The following is a 21670-nucleotide window of genomic DNA, read 5'->3' on the forward strand; positions in this document are numbered from 1 at the left end:
ACAAAAGGGAAGAAAGAAACAAAGTGCAGACACTAAACTAATTATATGTCTGTCAATTCCCTTTTTTTCTTGTTAAACACTCACCTATTTTTTCCCCTGTGAAAAGTTCATTTAAAGCTGTCTCCTTCCAGCTATACGAAAAAACCCACAATGCATTCAATAGTATAATACAAATCCAGAATGTTTTCAAATTTCCCTCTTTTGTGGGTTTTGAGATTGACAGCTCTATAATTAGAGATAACAATGAAGAAGGGAATTAATAAGATTCAAATATAGGGCCCAGTCAGAAATCTGGAATGGGGAATGGGGGGGGGCAGGAAATCAAGGGGTATAAATCATATAATCTTATTGTAGCCTGGAAAGTCAGACATTCAGATTTTATACAACTAGTTATTTGTTTAGATTTTATAGAACTAGTTAGATGTTCAGATTTTACACAACACTAATAGGTCACAGAACCTTAAAATCAATCCTTGGTCTCCAACGTATATTTATTGATCTGAAATAAACATTTGGTCCGATGTTCCCCCAAATATTTGGTACTTTAATGTCTCCATTGCTAAATAGTCTTCTGGCCTGCAGGCCAATGAAACATAGCGCTCATCATCAGAACAAAAGACTTGGAGACTGTGACCCAAGCATCCTGCTGTATATAGGGAAGGAGGGGTTTACAGTTTTTTTTAGGCAAACATCACTGGCTTTCATTCTTGGCAGCTTTCGCTTTTCCTTTTTCTTTTTTCTTTTTTTTTTTTCAGGATATGTTCTTTCATTCTTGTTGTGCAATTAAACTAACCCATGTGGGGCTCTACAAGATAAACAAATTCATGTCGATTGTATTTATGTTTTTAAATGGTTTACAGTACCTGGCATACTTTTATGGCTTTGTATTTACTTCTACTTGTTTTATTTCCTTATTTACATCTTCTTCTCTTAGATACTTCCAGTTTAGAATAATAGATTTCGATGTTTGATCTTCCATTCAGCAAGGACACCAATGGTGATCATAGCACTGCAAGTTATTTAGGTGTTTATTTAGTCATTTATTAAATGTTAATGCAAATCGCTTGTCAAAATATAAATGGTGTGGGGTACATCTCTAGCAAGTGACTTTAAGGAAATGTGCAAAATTGAAGTAGATAATCCTCAAGAAACTTGAATTTTATTTATCAGTTCTGACTCTTTTTACACATTCTTATCAACTCATTTCAAATATTTGTTAACAATTAAAATCTTTATAATTCATATATCCTAAAATTTCTGGGGAAGATAAGCAACCAAACACAGCAATAAGATATAAGCTCCAAGAACTCTCTCTCTCTCTCTTTTTTTTTTTTTTTTTTTTTTGAGACAGAGAGAGACAGAGCATGAGTGGGGAAGGTGCAGAGAGAGAGAGAGGGAGACACAGAATCTGAAGCAGGCTCCAGATTCCCAGCTGTCAGCACAGAGCCTGATGCCCGGCTCGAACCCATGGACCACGAGATCGTGACCTGAGCCGAAGTTGGGCGCTCAACCGACTGAGCCACCCAGATGACCCCTGCTCCATGAACTCTTAAAAGATGTATCAATAGTGGGAGCTATTGATACGGAGAAAAAGATTGATTTGGAGTTACAGATATAAGCCATTAATTATATCTAGGATGAGTAGGAAAAGCATCAGAGGGAGAAGAACTTTAGCCCCTCAAATTTTGAAGACAGAAATTCATCAGCCCATCAAAAGGAAAAAGTGTACCCCCTTCATACAGAGGAATCAGTCTGGTCCAAAAGAGGTTGGACTTTGGAGTTTAAGGTAAGCAATCAGAGAGGCCGATACATAGTTTCTAGATACACATCCAGTTACAGAGGGAGATACCGAAAAGGATACAGAGCTCTCAGCGAAGCTGAACCTGGGAAGCCTTGGGGAATGGAAAAGACTTTAATGGGGGCCAGTAGTTTCCAAAGTTTAGTATCATAAATTCGCGAAGATACGTTTTGTGCTTAAAGCTACATACTCTTACCTTCAGGTGTTAGAAATGATCTTTCCCTCCACTGTGTTTTGCGTTATTATTATTAATTATTATTATTACTCTTTAAATACTTGTTTATTTGGTCTGTATTTATAGCTTCCGTGGTAAGCTGCCTCCTTCACATTTTTAGGAAGTAGCGAACACTATAAAAAAAAATCAATGAATAATCAGTGCGGGATTCACGTCAAAGAAGTTTCAGTACCACCATTGCCATTTTCTCTGGCCTTGGAAACTTAGGAGAGAAAAATGATTTACATGTTTGCTTTTCAATAGTGACTCAGGAGTTACCGCTAACGAGGAAATGAATTGCACTTCGCTGGCAATAGGTAATTGAAAATAAGACCTAGAGTAAGGTTATTGACTTGTTCCGGATCTGTGATCTAGTCTTCATTAAAAACTAATAAATTAGGCATCAAAGTATTCACTTCACATAGATCATTCGCATGAGCCAAGTTTCCTGTCCGAGGCACACCAAACCATGAGAGGCCAAATATTCCCCCTGAGTCTCTCAGTTCTTGTAAATAAAGCTAAACCTCTGGATTGCTAAGAGTATGTCTGTTTTTAAAACAGGATTCTCTTCTGCCTCCATTACTTTTATCATTCTCTATAGAATTCCTTTGTCTTTATCAATTTCTAGATTGTAGGCCGAACCATTGCAAACCGTATCTATTTTAATTTATTTTTCCAAGTACCTTCTAGTCTTCACTTTTGTTGGTTTGTTCATTTTTCTCTTTTACCTTTGGATCATTATTTCTGCCCCCTTTCTCTTCTGCTTTCTCCGATGTTTGGTCTTCTGAGTTTTTATAAGTCTATACCTGAATAAATTCTTACCTCCTGAAGCTTTCTGTCATCGTCAACATTCAGACTGGCCCTGATTTTCACTAGAGGATTTTAAGATAGTTTTAGATTTATTGCTTACCATTCTTGAACCCCTCATTTTCTCTGTGACTTAGTGACACTTTAACTTAAATGATTTATTTCATGAGCTGGAGTCTAAATATGAGTACTTAGAAATGTTATAAGCTGAGTTTTATAGGTAGGTTTATTACCATAGCTTCAAATCAAAGACCTCTATGAATTAACGATGTGGTTGTTGTTTCCTGTACTTCAACAAAAGGCAGCGAGTTTATATAAAAGCTACTTTGAGGAGACATAATCAATATTAATCCCAATAAATAAAATGTGAATTACTAGAATTTAATAGAAACCAATTGTGATTTTGAATGGCTCGGGGATATGTGCTTGCTACTTGACAAGGTTACATAATGGAAAATAATGTACCTAAGGCATTTTATCAATTCCCTTAGCTGTACGCACAAAGTTACTTTGAACCAACCCATCTTAGAAATTAATTTTCCGTACATACGGACGGAAGACCAATGCTGTATTCATTCAAACCATAAATTTGTAAGCAGAAATAAAACCTTCGAAGGTTCTATTAATCAACCAATTAAATTAGAGTTGAATGTTCCAGAATGTGTTAATGTCATTAAAGAAAATTGGTTGAAAGAGAGGGAATTTGACACGTGGTTAAAATTTTTGAAAGGCGATGCAAACTAAAATGTATGAGCAGATTATTGCTACCTACATCGTTGAAGTAATTTATAGAAAATACAGAGCCACCTCCGAAGAATGGAGTATGGAGAGTATATCATCATTCTCATTTTAACGTCCGACAAAAAGTACAACTATTGGTCATTTAAATTATGTTGAGTGTACATAGATTTTCCTTACATTAATTCAAGGGTGTCAGCAACCCATTTGCATCATTGGATTTCACTGTAAGAAATTTCACTTTCTCACAGACATAAAGCTGCTGGAGCAAAATAATTTTCAAATCATAAAACTCTATTTGATTTGTCTCTTTGCAGAGCTGTTAAAAATAATAATCTATACCAATAAATTTTAAAGATAAGGCCAGGAAATACAACCAAATAAAAATATACTTGTAAAAGTGATATACCTGATAATCACAAGAGTAATTCTCCTGCTGCTGAAATATCATTCGTAGGTCTTAATTCAGTTATATTTATTACTGTAAGATTCATAAAACTCCTTCAAGATTTTAGGGATCTTTTAACACAGAAATCCTGTAATAGAAATAGAAATGGTTAAATATTTTTATGGATTACCTGTTTTTTGGGGAATCAGATTTTATAATGTGTTATATGTGCCCACATTTAGAGTCTAACATCAAGCATGTAACATTTGACTTTGCTTTTCATTTGCTTTATGATTTTTCTCCCTTAGGATGTCTTACTTACCAATGCAGAAGCAAAGGTTTCAGACATATCATAAAAAGCTTGTAAAATTCTTTCTATTATTTTTCCCTTGTTTCTTTGTTTTTGTATGATATAATGTGTTCAAATATGTTAGGTCTTCCTAAGAGGTGGGAAATGTTGGAATTAGAGCAGTACCCCCCCCCAACTAAAACATGAGCTACCCATTTGCTGTTTCATCAAAGGTTGTAGATGTTTTAGTAAATCAAAAAAAGAAAATTAATACTTTTCTCATAAATACAGAGACTCAACACCAAAATTAATTAAGACCTGGAACAATCAAAAAAACACAATCAAATAAATGATAGGAACATGTCATTATCAAGAACCCATTTGGTCATTTTAAGACAAATCTAAAGATTAGACCTAACTCTAAATTCTTGGGGCATCCGGGTGGCTCAGTCGGTTAAGCGTCCGACTTCAGCTCAAGTCATGACTTCAGCTCAGGTCATGATCTCCCAGTTCATGGGTTCGAGCCCCGCATCGGGCTCCGTGCTGATAGCTCAGAGCCTGGAGCCTGCTTCGAATTCTGTGCCTCCCTCTCCTTCTGCCCCTCCTCATCTCGCACTCTGTGTCTCTCTCTCTCTCTCAAAAATAAATACACATTTAAAAAATGAAAAAAAAAATTCTCAACATCTATTTTATCCACTGCTTATTCATGCGGCTGATTCTGAAATCATAATTTCAAGTATTCAGATATCACATAAATCTTTGAAATAGCTTTCAAAGATTACAGAAACTCACTTTATAGACATATAGCTAATTTCAGGGGTTGTTTGTTTGTTCGTTTGTTGTTGTTTCCTTCTTAGAATAATTGCACTCTCCTGATTTTGTAGCACCCTCTTGCCTGTGATGAAATGTCTACCTCAGGCTTCTTTGGTTATTTTTTTTCCCTCTTATTCTGAGTGAATGATTCATTGGGACAGAAAAATCAGACTATTAACATATAGGTTATATACAGTTAAATCTTTCATTTATCTTTTTATAAGTTAACCGGAAATACGTCCATTGCTCTTCTACCGATATTCATGTACGTCTTCTAATTGATAAACTGAAACCTCTTCGTTGTGCAGTGTGTGGAAGGTGACAGAGTAGGCCACTCGTAAATATGCCACTTTGGCATAAGGTGCATTTTGAGCTAAAGGCACGGGAAAAAAATAGCACATGGGAGAAGAACAGTCTGACTTTCCCTTTTCTTCCTGAAAGCAGTGGATAGGAGTCTTATGAGTCTCCCTATCTAACTAGAAGGAAAGAAACCTTCTTATCACCAGAAATGGGGAGCCAAAGCCAAGGGAAGTCTGTACAAACATACCTTGTTAAAAACAAAACAAAACAAAACAAAACAAGAAGCTCCACTTCCATTAGTTTCCCCATATATTTCAGTTATTTCTCAACAACATCGTCTCCTTGTTCAATCTAGTATAAAAAGCATTTAGGGTTGGCACTTCCTTGGGTCTGTATTTCCTCACCGGGCTCCCTTGTCACCCAAAATATGAATGAAATCTGGGTGCTTTTCACCTGTTAATCTGGTTTATGTCAAGGTCATTCTCAGGTCCAGCAGAAGACCCTAAGAGGGTAGAAGTAAAGTTCTACCTCCCTTAGGTTTGCACGATGGAAGAGCAAAGAAACTGGAGTAAAACAAGCTCTGAATCCACATTTACTGTCTTTTGCTTTATTATCGAAAGACAGGAGGTAACAAGTGTTGAGAAGGATGTAGGGAAAAGGGAAATCTTGAGTACTGTTCATGGGAATGTAATGTGGTGCATCACCATGGGCACAACCTAGGTGTCTGTTGATGGGTGAATGTGTGTGTGTGTGTGTGTGTGTGTGTGTGTGTGTACACAGGCATTCACACACACAATGGAATATTATTCAGCCTTAAAATAAAAGGAAATCCTGCCATCCACGAGAAGGGGGATGACACTGGGAAACATTATGCTAAGTGAAATAAAGCAGAGAAAAAGACAAGTAATGCATGGTGTAACGTGAAACCCCCCAGAAAGGGGTAAACTCACACAAATAGGGAATAGAATGCTAGTTGATAGGGGGTGGGGAAGAAGTGTGGATATTGGTCAAAGAATATAAACTTTCATTTAGGGAAATCTAATATATGGGATTGTGACTAAGTTTTGTTTTTGTTTTTTTTTAAATTTCAGCCTTAATGAAATATAAATGACATAAAGTTGTCAGATACTTAAAGTGGACAATCATGGTGATATGAAATACATATAGATTGTAAAAGAATTCCCCTCCATCCAGTTAACTAACACATTCATGCCCTCACATATATGTCTTTTTTTGTGATAATATTTAAGATCTACTTCCTTAGCAAATTTCAGTTATACAATACAGTGTTATCAACTACAGTTACCATTTTTCCATTAGATACCCAGACCTTGTTCATATTATAGCTGAAAATTTGTACCTGTTACCAATCTTTTCCAATCTCCATCCCCCCTCAGCCCCTCCTCCCCGCAGTTCCTGGAAAGCCCCTTTCTACTCTCCGTTTCAATGAGTTTGACTTTGCTTTGCTTTGCTTTAAAAAATATTTTAGGGTTGCCTGGGCGGCTCAGTTGGTTGAGTGTCCGACTCTATTTGGGCTCAGGTGATGATCCTGGTCATGGGATAGAGCCATGTGTCAGGCCTGTGCTGAACTTTGAGCTTGCTTAAGATCCTCTCTCTCTCTCTCCCTCTGCCTCTCTCCCCTACTCACGCTCTCTCTCTCTCAAAATTAAAAAAAATAAAAATAAAAAAAATAAAAATATTTTATATATAAGAGATACCATGAAGTATTTCTCTATATCTGTCTGGCTTATTTCATTTAGCATAATGACCTTAAGTTCCATCTGTACTGTTGCGAGTAGCAGGATTTCTTTCTTTCTCATGACTGAAGAATATTCCACTGTGTATATATATGCATTTTTATATATTCATCCATTGAAGGACACTTAGGTTGTTTCCATATCTTGGCTTATGTGAATACTATAACAATAAACATGGGGGTACAGATACCTCTTCAATATCCTGTTTTCATTATCTTTGGATATACACCCAGAAGTAGGATTGCTAGATCATATGGTCATTCTTTTTTTTTTAAGTTTATTTATTTGTTTTGAGAGAGAGAGTGTCTGTGAGGGGCAGAATGAAAGGGAGAGAGAGAATCCCAAGCAGGCTCCACGTTGTCAGCTCAGACTCCCACATGGCACTCAATCTCATGATGGGATCATGACCTGAGCCAAAATCAAGAATCGGTGGCTTAACCAACTGAGCCACCCAGGCGCCCCAAGGTCATTCTTTTTTAATTGTTGAGGAACCTTCATACTGTTTCCCTTACTGGCTGCACCAATTTACGTTCCCACCAACAGGGACAAAGGTTTCCTTTTCTCCACATTATTGCCGACAATCGTTTTCTGTTGTCTTTTTGATGACGGTCGTTTCAACAGGTGTGAGATATTTCATTGTGGTTTTGATTTGCATTTCTCTGATAATGAGTTATATGGTGCACCTGTTCAGGAGTCTGTTGGCCATTTGCATGTCTTCTTTGGAAAAACACCTATTCAGTTCAACGGCTCATTTTTTCTCAACTTGTTTGTTTTCTTGCTGTTGAGTTGTATGAATTATTTGCATGGTTTAGATATTAACCCCTTAGTAGATATGTGATTTGTGAACGTTTTAACCCTTCCCTTATATATCGCCTTTTTGTGACCTTGTCTGTTGATGATTTCCTTTGCTGTGCAGAAGATTTTTATTTTGATGTAGCCCCATTTGTTTTTCTTTTATTGCCTTTGCTTTTGGTGTCAAATACAAAAAAATCATTGCCAAGACCCATGTCCAAGAGCTTACTCCCTATATTTTCTTCCAATAGTTTTATGGTTTCAGGTCTTATGCTCAAGTCTTTAATCCATTTGGAGCTTACTTTTGTGGATGGTTTAAGATACAGGTCCAGTTTCATACTTTTGCTGTGATTATCAGGTTTCCCTAATACCATTTTTTGAAGACTTTTCTTTCTCCATTGTATATTCTTGGCTCTTTTGTGTTAGTTAACTAATTGCTCATATGTACACGGGCTTAAATCTGGGCTCTCTATTCTGTTCCATTAATCAATATGTCTGTTCTTCTGCTGATACCATACTGTTTTGATTGCTCTCAGTTTGTAGTATAGATTGAAATCAGGGAATGTGATGATGACTCCAGGTTTCTGGTTCTTTCTCAGGATCGTTTTGCCTAATTGAGGTCTTTTGTGGTTCCATACATATTTTAGGATTGTTTTTTTCTGTTTCTGTGACAAATATCATTGGACTTTTGATGGGGGTTGCGTTGAACTTGTAGATTGCTTTGGGTAGTATGGACATTATAACAACAGTAATCCTTCCAATAATATTTGTGTCTTCAATATCTTTCATCAATGTACTATAGTTTCAGAGTAGAGTTTTTTCATTTCCTTCATTAAATTTATTCTTAGAAATTTTGTTATTTTTGGTGCAATTGTAAATGGGATTGCTTTTCTTAATTTTTTTGTTACTGATGTATAGAAATGCAATTGATGTTTTAGACTGATTTTTTTTTCTGAAACTTTACTGAATTTGTTTATTACCTGTAACAGTACTTTGGTGGAGTCTTTGGAGTTTTCCATATATAATATCATGCTATCTGCTAATATTGACAGTTTACTTCCTTTTTAATTTGGATGCCCTTTATTTCTTTTTCTTGCCTTATTACTCTGGCTAAGACTTCCAATACTATGTTGAGTAAAAGTAGTGAGAGTAGAGTTTCATTTCTGGTCTTAGAGAAAAAGCTTTCAAATAAAAATCTGTCTTTGCCATTGGAGTAATGCTGACTCCTAATGTGAGTTTGGAAGTTTCCCCTGGCTTCTATTTTTTGGAAGAGTTTGAGAAAGATTGGCATTAATTCTTCCTTAAATGTTTGGTAGATTTTACAAAAGAAGTCATCTGGTGCTAAGTCTTTCTTTGTTAGGAGGTTTTTGATTACTGATTCATTCTCCCTATTGCTGTGTTCAGGTTTTCCACTGCTTCATCATCCAGTCTTGGTAGGGTGTATTTTTCTAGGAATTTATCCATTTCTTCTAGGTTGCCCAGTTTGTTGGCATATAATTGTTTATAGTAGTCTCTTTGATGTTTTGTTTTCCTTTGGTATCAATTATAATGTCTTCCCTTTCATTTCTAATTTTATTTACTTGAGTGACTCCTTTTTTTTTCTTGGCATGTATAACTGGTAGTTTGTTTGTTTATTAATTAAAAAAAAACTGTCCAGGGTTCCTGGGTGGCTCAGTTGGTTGAGCATCTGACTGTGGCTCAGGTCATGATCTCACGGCTCGTGATTTCCAGATCTGCGCTGGACTCCATGCTGACAGCTCAGAGTTTGAAGCCTCCTTCTCTCTCTCTCAAAAATAAATAAAAACATTAAAAAAACCAGTCCTTTGTTTTAGTAGTCTTTCCTATCATCTTTTTTACTCTCTCTATTTTCTTTAATGTTTATTAATTTTTGAGAGAGAGAGAAAGAGAGAGAGAGAGAGAGACAGACAGAGCACAAGTGGGGGATTGGCAGAGAGAGAGGGAGACACAGAATCTGAGCAGCTCCAGGCTTTGAGCTGTCAGAACAGAGCCCGATGCAGGACTCGAACTCACAAACTGTGAGATCATGACCTGAGCTGAAGTTGGATGCTTAACTGACTGAGCCACCCAGGTGCCCCATTTTTTAATCTCTATTTTATTTATTTCTGCTATGAACTATTTAATAATTTTGTTAGTTTTTTCATTCTACTAAGTTTGTGATAAATTTGCTTGCTTGTTTCTAGTTTCTTGAAGTTTACAATTTGCTATTTATTTGAGATCTTTTCCTTTTCTTTTATGTAGGTGTTTATTGCTAGGATCTTCCCTCTTAAAGCTGCTTGTGCTGCATCCCATTAGTGTGATATGGTGCATTTCCATTTTCATGTATCTCAGGCTTCATTTCATTTTTTGTTTTTATTTCTTCATTGACTTATTGGTTTTTCAGGAGCGTGTTGTTTCATCTTCACGTATCTGACATATTCCATTTTTGTTCTTGAAACTAGTTTCTAGTTTCATACCATTTTGTTTGGAAAAGATGCTTAATGTTATTTCAGTCTACTTAAATTTATTGACTGGCTTTGTGGTCTACAAAAGATCTATTCTGGACAATATCCCGTGTGTACCTTGGATGGAAAGTTCTGTAAATGTCTGTTAAATCTATCTGGTCTAAGTATGTTTTAAATCCAATGTTCCCTCATTGATTTTCTGTCTCGATGATTTTTTTTTTATTGTTGAAAGAGAAGTATTAAAGTCCCTGCTATCATTGTATTATTGTCTATTTTCCCCTTCAAGTCTCCCTCTATTTGCCTCATATATTGAGGTGCCTCTCTGTTAGGTTCATAAATATTTACAAATATTATAGCCTCCTGTGAATTGACACTTTTATCACTGTATAATGACCATTCTTGTCTCTTATTACAGTCTTTGTCTTAAAGTCTGTTTTGTCTGATGTAAGAATAAATATCTACCCCTCTTTTCTTCCAGTTTCCATTTACACGGTATATGCTTTTCTATCCATTCACTTTCAATGTGTGTATCCTTAAAGCTGAATGAGTTTCTTGTAGGCAACATATGGTTTTTCTTTCTTTTAGCCTATTAAACCCTTTGTATCTTTTGATTGGAGAATTTAGTCTATTTCCATTTAAAGTAATTATTGATAGGTATGGACATACTATTGCTATTTTGTTAATTGTTTTCCAGTTGTTCTGTGATTCTTTTGTTTCTTGCTTGCTTGCTCTCCTCCTTTTTGATTTGATGATTTTCTGTAGTGGTATGATTTGATTTCCTTCTTTTTATCTTTTGGTATTTAATATAGGTTTTTTAATTATGGTTACTATGAGGTTTATATAAGTCATCTTTTATTTATTTATTTTTTATTTTATTTTTTTTTTATGTTTATGTATTTCTGAGACAGAGAGAGACAGACCATGAGTGGGGGAGAGGCAGAGAGAGAAGGAGACACAGAATCAGAACCAAGCTTCAGACGCTGAGCTGTCAGCACAGGGCCTGACGTGGGGCTCGAACTCACAAATTGTGAGATCATGACCTGAGCCAAAGTTGGTTGCTCAACCGACTGAGCCATCCAGGCACCCCAAGTCATCTTTTATTTACAACAGTCTATTTTATTTTTATTTTTGTAACAGTCTATTTTAAGCTGATAATGAACAATTTTGAAAGAATGCATTGAAAGCTCTACATTTTTACCCTCTTTCCCATATTTTATGCCTTGGATGTCACCATTTACATCTTTTAATCTCTTTTTTCTGTTGAGAAATTGTTGTAGCTTAGTTATTTTTAGTATTTTTTTATTTTAACCTTCATAGTACATTTATAAGTAATTTACTTACTCCTTTAAGAATATTCTTAATTTAAAAGTATACATTTACCTTTATGAGTGAGATATATGCTTTCATTTCAGCTTGAAGAAATCCATGTAACATTTTTTATAAGGCTCTTCTGGTGGTAATGAAGCCCTTTAGCTTCTTGTTTGGAAAACTCTTTATCTTTTCTTCAATTTTGAAGGACAGCTTTGCCGGCTAGAATATTCTTGATTGTTTTTGTCACTGTTGTCTTTTCCTTTCTGTCCTTTGAATATATTGTGTCACTCCCTTCTGGCCTGCAGGGTTTCTGTGGAAAAATCTGCTGATTTTCTTATGGGGCTTCCTTTGTACCTAACAAGTTGTTTTTCTCTTGTGGCTTTTCAGGCTTTCTCTCTGTTTTTAAGTTTTGACAGTTTAAGTATAATGTGTCTCAGTGTGGGTCTCTTTGGTTCATCTCATTTTGAACTTTCTATGCTTCCTGGATTTGGACATCTGTTTCTTTTCCCAGGCTAGATAAGTTTTCAGCCAATATTTCTCTGAATAATATTTTTACCACTTTCTCTCTCCCTTCTCATCTGTGATCCATATAATGTGAATATTGGTCCACTTGATGGTGTCCCATAAAATGCCTTAAGTTACTTTCACTCATTTTCATTCTTTTTTGCTTTTGGACCCTCTGGATGAATGTCATTGCCCTGTCTTTGAGTTTGCTGATTCTTTCTTCTGCTTGACCTAGTCTATTGTTGAACACTTTCATTGAATTTTTCAGTAAAGGTACTATATTCTTCAACTCTGTGATTACTCTTTAAAAAAATATTTTTAAAAGTATTTTCTGTCTCTGTTGAAATTATTCCTTATTCATGTGTTGGTGACCTCAGCGAACATCTTTATAACTATTAGTTTGAATTATTTATCAAGTTAATCACTTATCTCCTTTCTATTAAGACCAATTTCTGGAGTTTTATCTTGTTCTTTTGTTTGAAACATATTCCTCTGTTTCTTGGCTTTTCTTTGCCTTCTGCACAGCTATCTCTTCCAGTCTTGACAGAGTGGTTCATATAGGAGATGAAGCTTAACACTGAGTTCATCCCAACTTCTTGGTTTTCTCTTAAACCTTTATGATTGTCCAAGCTGCCTTCTTTGTTTTTAGTGACTTCCAGCATATGAGGGTGTGCCTTGACCTTGCAATGTCCCAAAAGGGAGAATCTCAATTTGCATCTAGATGCGTGCCGAATGTAAGTCAGATACTTGAGAAGCATAAAGTATTCAAGTAGACACCTTATGAGGAAAAACTGAGAGATGGGTGCTTCTGTATCCTCACTCTGCATTGAGCACCATTTTTTAAAGTAGATATTTCTCATTTGTCTTATCTGTAAGAGTAACTCAGCTAGTTTTTGGATTTCTAGCAGAGGGAATTACTACATGTGTAGCTATATATTCAGTATATATATTCGTCCATTGGAGAATGTGAATTCAGGAGACTCTTACATCCCATCTGGGACCAGAACTCATATTGATGAATTTAGATAATTCAACTTAAAATAGGGAGATTATTCTGGATAATTTGTACGGACCCATTATAATCACAAGAATCCGCAAGGGTCGTTGGTGGGCATGAAGCTCATTCCTGCTGTGCTGTTGCCTTCTAGGTAGCTCTTGTCGGAGGAGGGTGATATCCAGAAGGTGCACTATGAGGGTTAGTAGTCAATACTCAAAGTATCTGGAGAAGGGTGTACCCACACAATAGTGCGGCTGTCTAAACAATCTAAAATCCTGAGGGTAGCTCATTAGGAAGGGCGTGCTGGAGCTCTTGGACTGTGGACAAAACTCTATCTACTGATGGAATACGTTCTGGTAATCTAATGTAAAGGATTGTGCCATGTTAATAATATTGTATTGTATACTGAAAATTTGCTAAAAAGAGTGAATATTAAGTATTCTCATAACAAAAAAGTGATAACTACTTTTAATTTTTTTAATTTTTTTAAATTAACATGGCTGTGATAATCAGTTCACAATGTATACATATATCAAATCATCACATTGTAAACTTTAAATATATACAATTTTATTTGTTAATCATACTTAATAATGCTGGGAAAAATTAAATTAAGTTAAATTACATAAAGCAAAATGAAAGTAAATTAGCTGGGCAAAGAGTGCCATTGTTGACCAGAAAAAAAGAAAATGAGGCTTATCTTTTAGTAAAGATTGATAACCTGATTTCAGATCTGACACTAAGGAGGCGACTGGTAGTTTCTGCTTTTAGAGTGAAATGTAAACAACACTATTGTGCTAAATGAAACAAAACAAAACATAACAATGATTTACTATTGGTCTACATAAAAATAGAATCTTGCCTTATAAGTGCAAACTAACTCCAGTTTTGATAATTAAAAACTGAAACATAATATAGAAAATGCTAGCACATATTCAGCATTCTAAAGAGCAATTTGTCTATTTTTACACAAATGTTAAGACTGAGGAAGTGTCTGTTTCAGCATGAGGCAGTGAGAATGTGGTTATATGGTATTTCCCATGGAGTACTGGGTATGGAACTTCACTACCTAGGTCCCTGTCACTTACCTCAGCCATATTGGCCTTGACATGTAGCCTTCGTGGGTCATTTATCTCCTCAGGTAAAGAAGGTTAATGTTCAGATCTGCCCTGGTCCCTTTTGGTATTGTTGGGAAGACCAAAAAGATAATTCATGTACATTATATAGCTCTATACAACCATCATCATCATCACCATAATCATTATACAAGTAGGAAGTTAAATACTGATCATTTCTCATATTTGGAAAGGAAATACATGGACTTTTTGAATAGATATAAATATAAAAGTGGCAATAATCAATCCTATTGACCAGACTGGACAATCCCCAATATGAAATTGTTTCAGTGACAGTGCGTGATTTAACGACCTAGGTGCTCAGCCAAACGTGTTGGATTTGAGATGTTTATTTCACTCTATTTAAACTTCTATGTTCTCCCTTCTTCCTGTCTTTATTACCTGTCTTCTAAGCTCATGTATTACTTATTTACTTATTTGGGATGCTACTTTTTTCCTTCTCTCTTTTTGATAACCCTAGGAGAGGATTGAGGATGAAGAACATAATTCTTAAATGTGCTTCCATCTTTTCACGTGGCACTTCCAACATTTCCAAATCTCAAGTCAGAGGTACAGTAGGGATTGTTCAGGTCAGCATGGATCTATCAACTACCTAAAAGTAGGTGCAATAACTCAAGTCCTTTAGATTAGGTTATGACGAAGCTCGGACATTTTAAATTCTTTGGCAATGGATCTGAACTAAACGAATCTACTTTCCACAATATGCCTTTCTAAAGGAAGTGGATTTCAGAAATACCATATTTATTCTTTCCAAATAATAATTTTAAGTAAACAGTATGGGAACAAGACACTTTATTAATTCATACTTATAAATTATTATTATCCTAATTAATATTATGGCTCAATGTTCAAAGGCATTTTATGTTCATCTTTTATAAGCTATATTTTATGTTAATCTTTGGGGCAAATGATCCTTCTCAGTAGACATGTGTAACATTTTTTTAAACATCATTTCCCTAACGAAAGAGTAGGTTCCCCCAAACAGCTTCCAAATTCAATATCTAATTTGGATTTTGTAGGGATTTCTTTTCCTTGTAAAACACTAGATGGAACCACTTACAATTTTCTCCTGAAACGAAAATTTCTGTAAAAAGTTGAGCATGGATTTTCAGCCTAAAAAGATCTAGCCCTGCCCAAGGTCTGCAATATATGCAAGACTGTTTTTGTTTTGTAAATAATTATACAATATAATTATAAATACTTATAATTTCCATTGTGTTTTATTTTGTTTGTTGCCTATAGATTTTAAATCATGAGTAATAAAAATCATCTTACTAGAAGTGAAATATTCGTGTCCCTTGTGAATGCCTTACCACATTCCACATTGCCCTGAATGCTATATTGCCTATTTGGTACTTGGGTATGGGTTTTGAGTGATATGATAATAATAGAGTGTTATTCCTGATTGTAATTCATTTTGCTTGCATATCAATCTTGCTGTATTTGAATGTATACAAAGAATACTAATGACTGCACTGTATGTCTTTAATCTCTGTCATGAAGAAGCATCTTTATTTGCATATGCATGAATTTCAATAATATTTGCATAAAGAGAAAGTCAGACATTTTGATTACTAGTAATCTTTTTACAATTTATAAGGTTTTATGCTGATTTCCACCCCCCCTAATTATTTTTTTTTGTCAGGTTGAGTCTGCTCTCATTTTTATGCCCATCTTAGGGAATATATCAATAATAGTTAATACTCAAGAAGGCAAATAGTGAAAGCACCTCTGTAAAAATTTGCCAATGTTGATTAATAAATGTCAATTTAGGTATACATTCATAACAGTTCTCAATCCAGAGAGGTAAAAAATGAATTATTTCCCCGTTTAACTATAATATCTTTCTCCTTTCCAGTCCCAGATCATAAAAAGTAAGTGATAAAAGATCCAATGTTTAACAAATAATACACAAAATATTTTAAATCTTGTTTAATGAAGAACTGGAAGAAAAAAATTTTAAAAAGCTACAAAACAAGTTATATTCATAAAAATTTCAGTGGAGCAACAAGTCTTCATATTTTGCTTCTCCTCTCTTTGATTTTAAAATTAACCTTACTCTGGGGTGCCTGGGTGGCTCAGTCGGTTAAGCGACCGACTTCAGCTCAGGTCATGATCTCGCAGTTTGTGGGTTTGAGCCCCGCGTGGGGCTCTGTGCTGACAGCTCAGAGCCTGGAGCCTACTTCAAATTCTATGTCTCCCGCTCTCTCTACCCCTCCTCTGCTCATGCTCTGTGTCTCTCTGTCTCTCAATAAAAAATAACATTAAAAATATATAATTAACCTTACTCTGAAATGTGTGAATATCTGCAATCATTTCTTGCCCATGAAAAACGTGAGGCTTTTGTGCTTGAAGGCAAGAAACAGGCGAAACCAGGTAACTGTGGTTGAGTTTTATTAGGGTTTCCAACTGCAGTTATCAATCTCTACCACAGTGACAACTTTTGAATATCATGTGGCTGAAAATCCACCTGTTACTTTATGTTTCTCCTAATCACTCTAAATCTCTGAAAATCAGACCCTGGGTCTCTCTCCATCTGCTTCAATCTAGCCAGTGACGCTCTATAATCACTAACACTCTCCTGTCTCCATTTCGGTGACTATTTCATGTCAAATTCTCTTCACAGTCAAACACACTGCAAACTGAATATTTGGTACCATTGGATATATAGGCAATTATCAAATAGAGAAGAAGTCAAGGAACCCAAACTACTACCACATGGAGTCTATGGAGGTGGTCACTCCTTGGCTTCCAAAACAGTTTGGATTCGCCCCCACCCCCACCCACACCACTTCGTTGGGTCTCCTCTATGTAGAGACACATTTCAGGCTTCTAGAAGTGCTTGGGGTTCTACTGCCTGCTTTGTATTGCAAGAAATCATGTATCTTCACAGAAACCGGCTCGGAAGCACCAAAGCTAATACTTATTTGTGAGATGTTTCGCATGATCTCGCCACAAAAGAACCTAAGGTTAATACAGTTCTATCCATTTTGCAGATGAACAAACTTAGAATTAAGCAGATTGAGTAAGTTGCCCAAGTAAGTCACCTGGTAAGCCAGGACCTCTGGAAGCCCAGTCATATTCTGAACCTCATGAGCCTCACAGTTGTCTATTCTCCCAGGCAAGGTTCCGTGCAAATCTTCCTTAAATGAAGTAGAATGATGGCAATCGCACGATGCATTTTCTTAGTAGATGCTGTTAATTCTGCGCAATGGGAAGGGAAAATATTTTTAGTCCCTTTTTACGTATCAGGAAATCCGTGTTTAGAAAAGTGAAATGAATGGCCCATGGCCACAGAGTTAGTTTACGGTGGAGCCTAGACCAGAATCCGGGTCCACTGAGCAGAAATTCCAAGTGTCTGGTGCCTGGGGGGCTCAGCTGGTTAAGCTTCGGACTTTGGCTCAGGTCACTATCTCATGGGTCATGAGTTTGAGCCCCACATCAGGCTATCTGTTGTCAGCACAGACCCATCTTCAGATTCTCTGTCCCCCTGTCTCTGCCCCTCCCCTGCTCTCTCTTTCAAAAACAAATAAACATTTTTTTAAACTTAAAAAAAGAAATTCTAAATGTCGAGGGCGTTTTCCATAGTTATCCTGTGACTTATCAGTGTTTCAACGCCCTGCATTTGATTTGACACACATTCTCAAAGCATGATTACCACAGGATGCATTATCAGAAAGAATTTGCCACATCCAGTCCTATATGGGGAATAAGAATTCAAGTTGTTATTCTGAACAGTTATTTCAGGACAGTTATCTTCCAGAATATGTTTTAAAATGGCAAAACCAATACTAGAAGGTGTGTTTTGCTGTTTAGTTAGACACATTTTGGAATTCCTAGATTTCCAAGTTGCAGGTGTTCTTAAATCATAAATAAGGTGGTCATATAATTTACTGTCTGAACTAGAACATTTTTGAAAGTGAAAATAGGCACTATTAAGAATTTCACCAGGCCAGGCAAACTGGGATACGTTCATCCTAATTGTAAAGGGCATCGACAACATTTCTCGTTCCCTAGAAATAATTGCCTACCTTCTAGGGCTTAAGTGCTTATCTGTAAAACCCCATGATATTATTTGGAATCGGTTCTATTCCACTTTATTCCTTTCATTTTTTTTTTCTTTGAGGTGAGATTGTGTCACTTCTATATGCTTGAATCCAAAGGGTAGGATAATTTGGTAAGGACGAGAAACAAATTAAGCTGAACTTTGAACCAGTATGCTTAAGAATATTTTCCGTTTGTATCAAAGGGTTTGGCTTGCAAATGAATTTAGCTGTTGTCTTTTGGAATTGGGAAGAGTTCAACATTTCCTTGACTCTCTTCTATGGTGGTTACCTGAAAAATCATATTGCAAGAGCCAGTAATCACCCACATCTCTTCCTTTTATTTATTTATTTCTTTTTATAGAGACCCATGTAAGAAAAAAAAACAACACTCCTAGGAATATCAGGTCCATTGGCTTCTCTCTCTCTCTCTCTCTCTCTCTCTCTCTCTCTCATAAACACTGGCAGGTATGCAAGAATCAAAATCTGATTAAAAAACAAATTAATTTTACTAAACATGACCTATCAAGTATACTGAAATGTGACATCCTGTCAGGTGTTCTTAGTGAGAAGGATTAGCATACTTTCATGCATTCCATTTCTGGGGGAGAAAAATCCACAAAACTAAGCAAAAATGCATATAAGTCTCCTAACCCCTGCCCTATGCATCTGTCCTGATTGCCTATCAATGCAGTGAATTCATAAATCTAGCAAATAAATGTTTGAGCACCTGCTATGTGCCAAAAGCAATGCTTACGGTGCAAAGGGAATAAAGATTTTATATCGGAATCGGCCAAAAAGGAAACACCAAATTGTGAAAACTGCTCTCTGAGTGAGATAATAGAGAACACAGAGGTGGCACTGACCTAAACAAACTATATGATTGGGATTAGGGGGCAGGATAGAAAGTCAGAGTGAAGGGTCAAGTGTCAGCATGAATACAGATCTTGAGCCAGAAAGAGCTTGGAGACCGGTAACATAGTCTCTCTTTGCCTCACAGTATGTAATGTCTCAATATAAAGAAGCCAAGACTTTTGTTTGTCTTTATCTACAAGTAAGAATGTGTTTTACAATACTCTAGACAAGTTTCTGTTACACAAGATAAACAAGTATTAGCTCTCTTCTGTAGTACGCAGTGCCTATGGCTGATAATTCAATATAGTACACTTAAATATTTGTTAAGGAGGTAGGTCTCATGTTACGTATTCTTATATACACAGAGACACTATGAAAGTGGAAGGGAAGACTTTTGGGGGTGATGAATGTTTATCACCTTGATTGTTGTGATAGTTCCATGGGTGTATACGTATCTCTGCACTCACCGGAGTATGTAAATTAAATGTGTCCAGGGTTTTGGGGTTTCGTTTTTTTATATCAACTATACCTCAAAAAGTCCAAGGTAATGGAAGAGGAAAATCTGAAGTGTGTAATGGTCAAAAATGCTTACATCACTCTGCCAACTCTTGCACCTAAACACTCAGAATATCTTTATACTGTGTGTGTGTGTGTGTGTGTGTGTGTGTGTGTGTGAAGTTGCACCAAACATGCAAAGATTCAATTCTGAGAAAAAGATTTTAACTGCTATTTTCAAGACAGGGAAAGGCCTGGGTTACAGCTATAAAATAGCAAGATATCATTCCCCTTTTTATTTTGAATGTATTTACTCTGGACTGATTCAGAACATATGGAAGGGAGAATACATTTGCAGAGATTTCAGATGTTTCTGTGAAATGCAAAATGCTCTTGGAGTTCACAGTTCTCCCCACCCATCCCTTTAGAAGGTTCACTGTTTAGAATTCTCAAATGAAGACGTCACATCGGTGGTGGGGGAGCCATTAATGTCGTCTAATAGTTATTTCTACCCTAAGCTAAATGATTCATGACTATTTTTTAAGGTAGTTATTATTTCATTAAAAAAGGCATTTAGGGGCACCTGGGTGGCTCAGTCGGTTGAGCGTCTGACTTCGGCTCAGGTCATGAGGGAACTGTGGGAGTTCGAGCCCCGCATTGCGCTCTGTGCTGACGGCTCAGAGCCTAGAGCCTACTTGGGATTCTGTCTCCCTCCCTCTCTGCCCCTCCCCTGCTCACTCTCTGTCTCTCTCTCCTTCAAAAATAAATAAACATTAAAAAATTGCATCCTCTCAGGGAGCAGGTTTAAGTTGTCTGAGATTCTAATTCTGTCACAGGTTGAAGCACCAGCAAGAGGATCCCCAGATTCTAAGACAATGAGGGTCAATGGGACAATGACTGGAAGTACTAAATATGCTCCAATGGACCGAATTATGCTCCCTTCCCCCCATTTATATTTGAATTGCTAACCCCCAATGTGATGGGTTTTGGAGATGGGGCCTTTGGGAGGTAATTAGGGAATTCGAAGAGGTCCTGAGGGTAGGGTTTGGTAGGAGTAGTACTTCTACAAGAAGAGGCTTGCTCACTCTTCCCATTCGCTCTGTGCATGTGTACCCAAGACAGGCCATTGGGGTAGCTGTCTACAAGCTGTCTGCAAGCCAGGAAGAGAGCCCTCATTGGAAACCGACGATGCTGGCACCTTGGTCCCGGGCTATGGGAAATGCATTTCTGTGTTAAAGCCACACAATCGAGGGTATTCTGTTAGGCAACCCCAGCCAGACCAATACAGATGTCATGGCTCTCAAGATTCGTACCCCTGAGCTGCCTGAGCCCGTGGACTTCTTCAAGCAACATCTTTGGAAAACTTACTTAAAAGTTAAAAGTTAAAAACTTACTTAAAAGTCACCCAGGACGCTTTTGAGTTTGACTGTAAGCAACACAAGGGCACGGGTAATCTCTGGTTGGCTCAGTGCTGTCCAGCCAGCGCCTTGCAAGAGGCAGCTTATGTTCTTTTTTTTTTTTTTTTAATGTTTATGTTTATTTTTGAGACAGAGAAAGAGCATGAACGGGGGAGGGGCAGAGAGAGAGGGAGACACAGAATCGGAAGTGGGCTCCAGGCTCTGAGCCATCAGCCCAGAGCCTGACGCGGGGCTCGAACTCACGGACTGTGCAATTGTGACCTGAGCCAAAGTCGGACGCTCAACCTACTGAGCCACCCAGGCGCCCCGAGGCAGCTTATGTTCTATGTGTGCCAGCAGCATTTGTTGAATCTGGAACCAGATTCTTTTGAATTCTGTAGATTGTGACAAGATGACAGAAGACTGGGAAAATGAAAAGCCATTGTGATGAGGTTTGGGTATGATGGTGAGGTTCAGAGCTGATGGCCAAGAAAGAATTCCTGAAGACATCTTTGCGTGCAAAAAGGTGATTACGTGGGGACAGGACCCCAGGGCAGGAAGAGCTGCACAGGGG

The 21670-nt window shown here is 36.9% G+C and overlaps 1 long non-coding RNA gene across 2 annotated transcripts; it reads right to left on the reverse strand.

Moving 5' to 3' along the window:
• Positions 1–503: 503 nt before the first annotated feature.
• LOC122218928 lies at positions 504–17505 on the reverse strand. 2 transcript variants are annotated; one of them, XR_006202174.1, is made up of 4 exons: positions 17354–17505; positions 3967–4093; positions 1995–2146; positions 504–1009 (listed from the first exon to the last, which is right to left on the reverse strand). It is a non-coding gene; the product is annotated as an uncharacterized LOC122218928 (long non-coding RNA). The 2 variants fall into 2 exon arrangements; XR_006202175.1 differs by lacking the exon at positions 17354–17505 and adding an exon at positions 14259–14342.
• Between the last annotated feature and the right edge of the window lie 4165 nt (positions 17506–21670).

The sequence above is a fragment of the Panthera leo genome, chromosome B2 (assembly GCF_018350215.1).
Source record: "Panthera leo isolate Ple1 chromosome B2, P.leo_Ple1_pat1.1, whole genome shotgun sequence".
In the NCBI taxonomy this organism is placed as follows: domain Eukaryota; kingdom Metazoa; phylum Chordata; class Mammalia; order Carnivora; family Felidae; genus Panthera; species Panthera leo.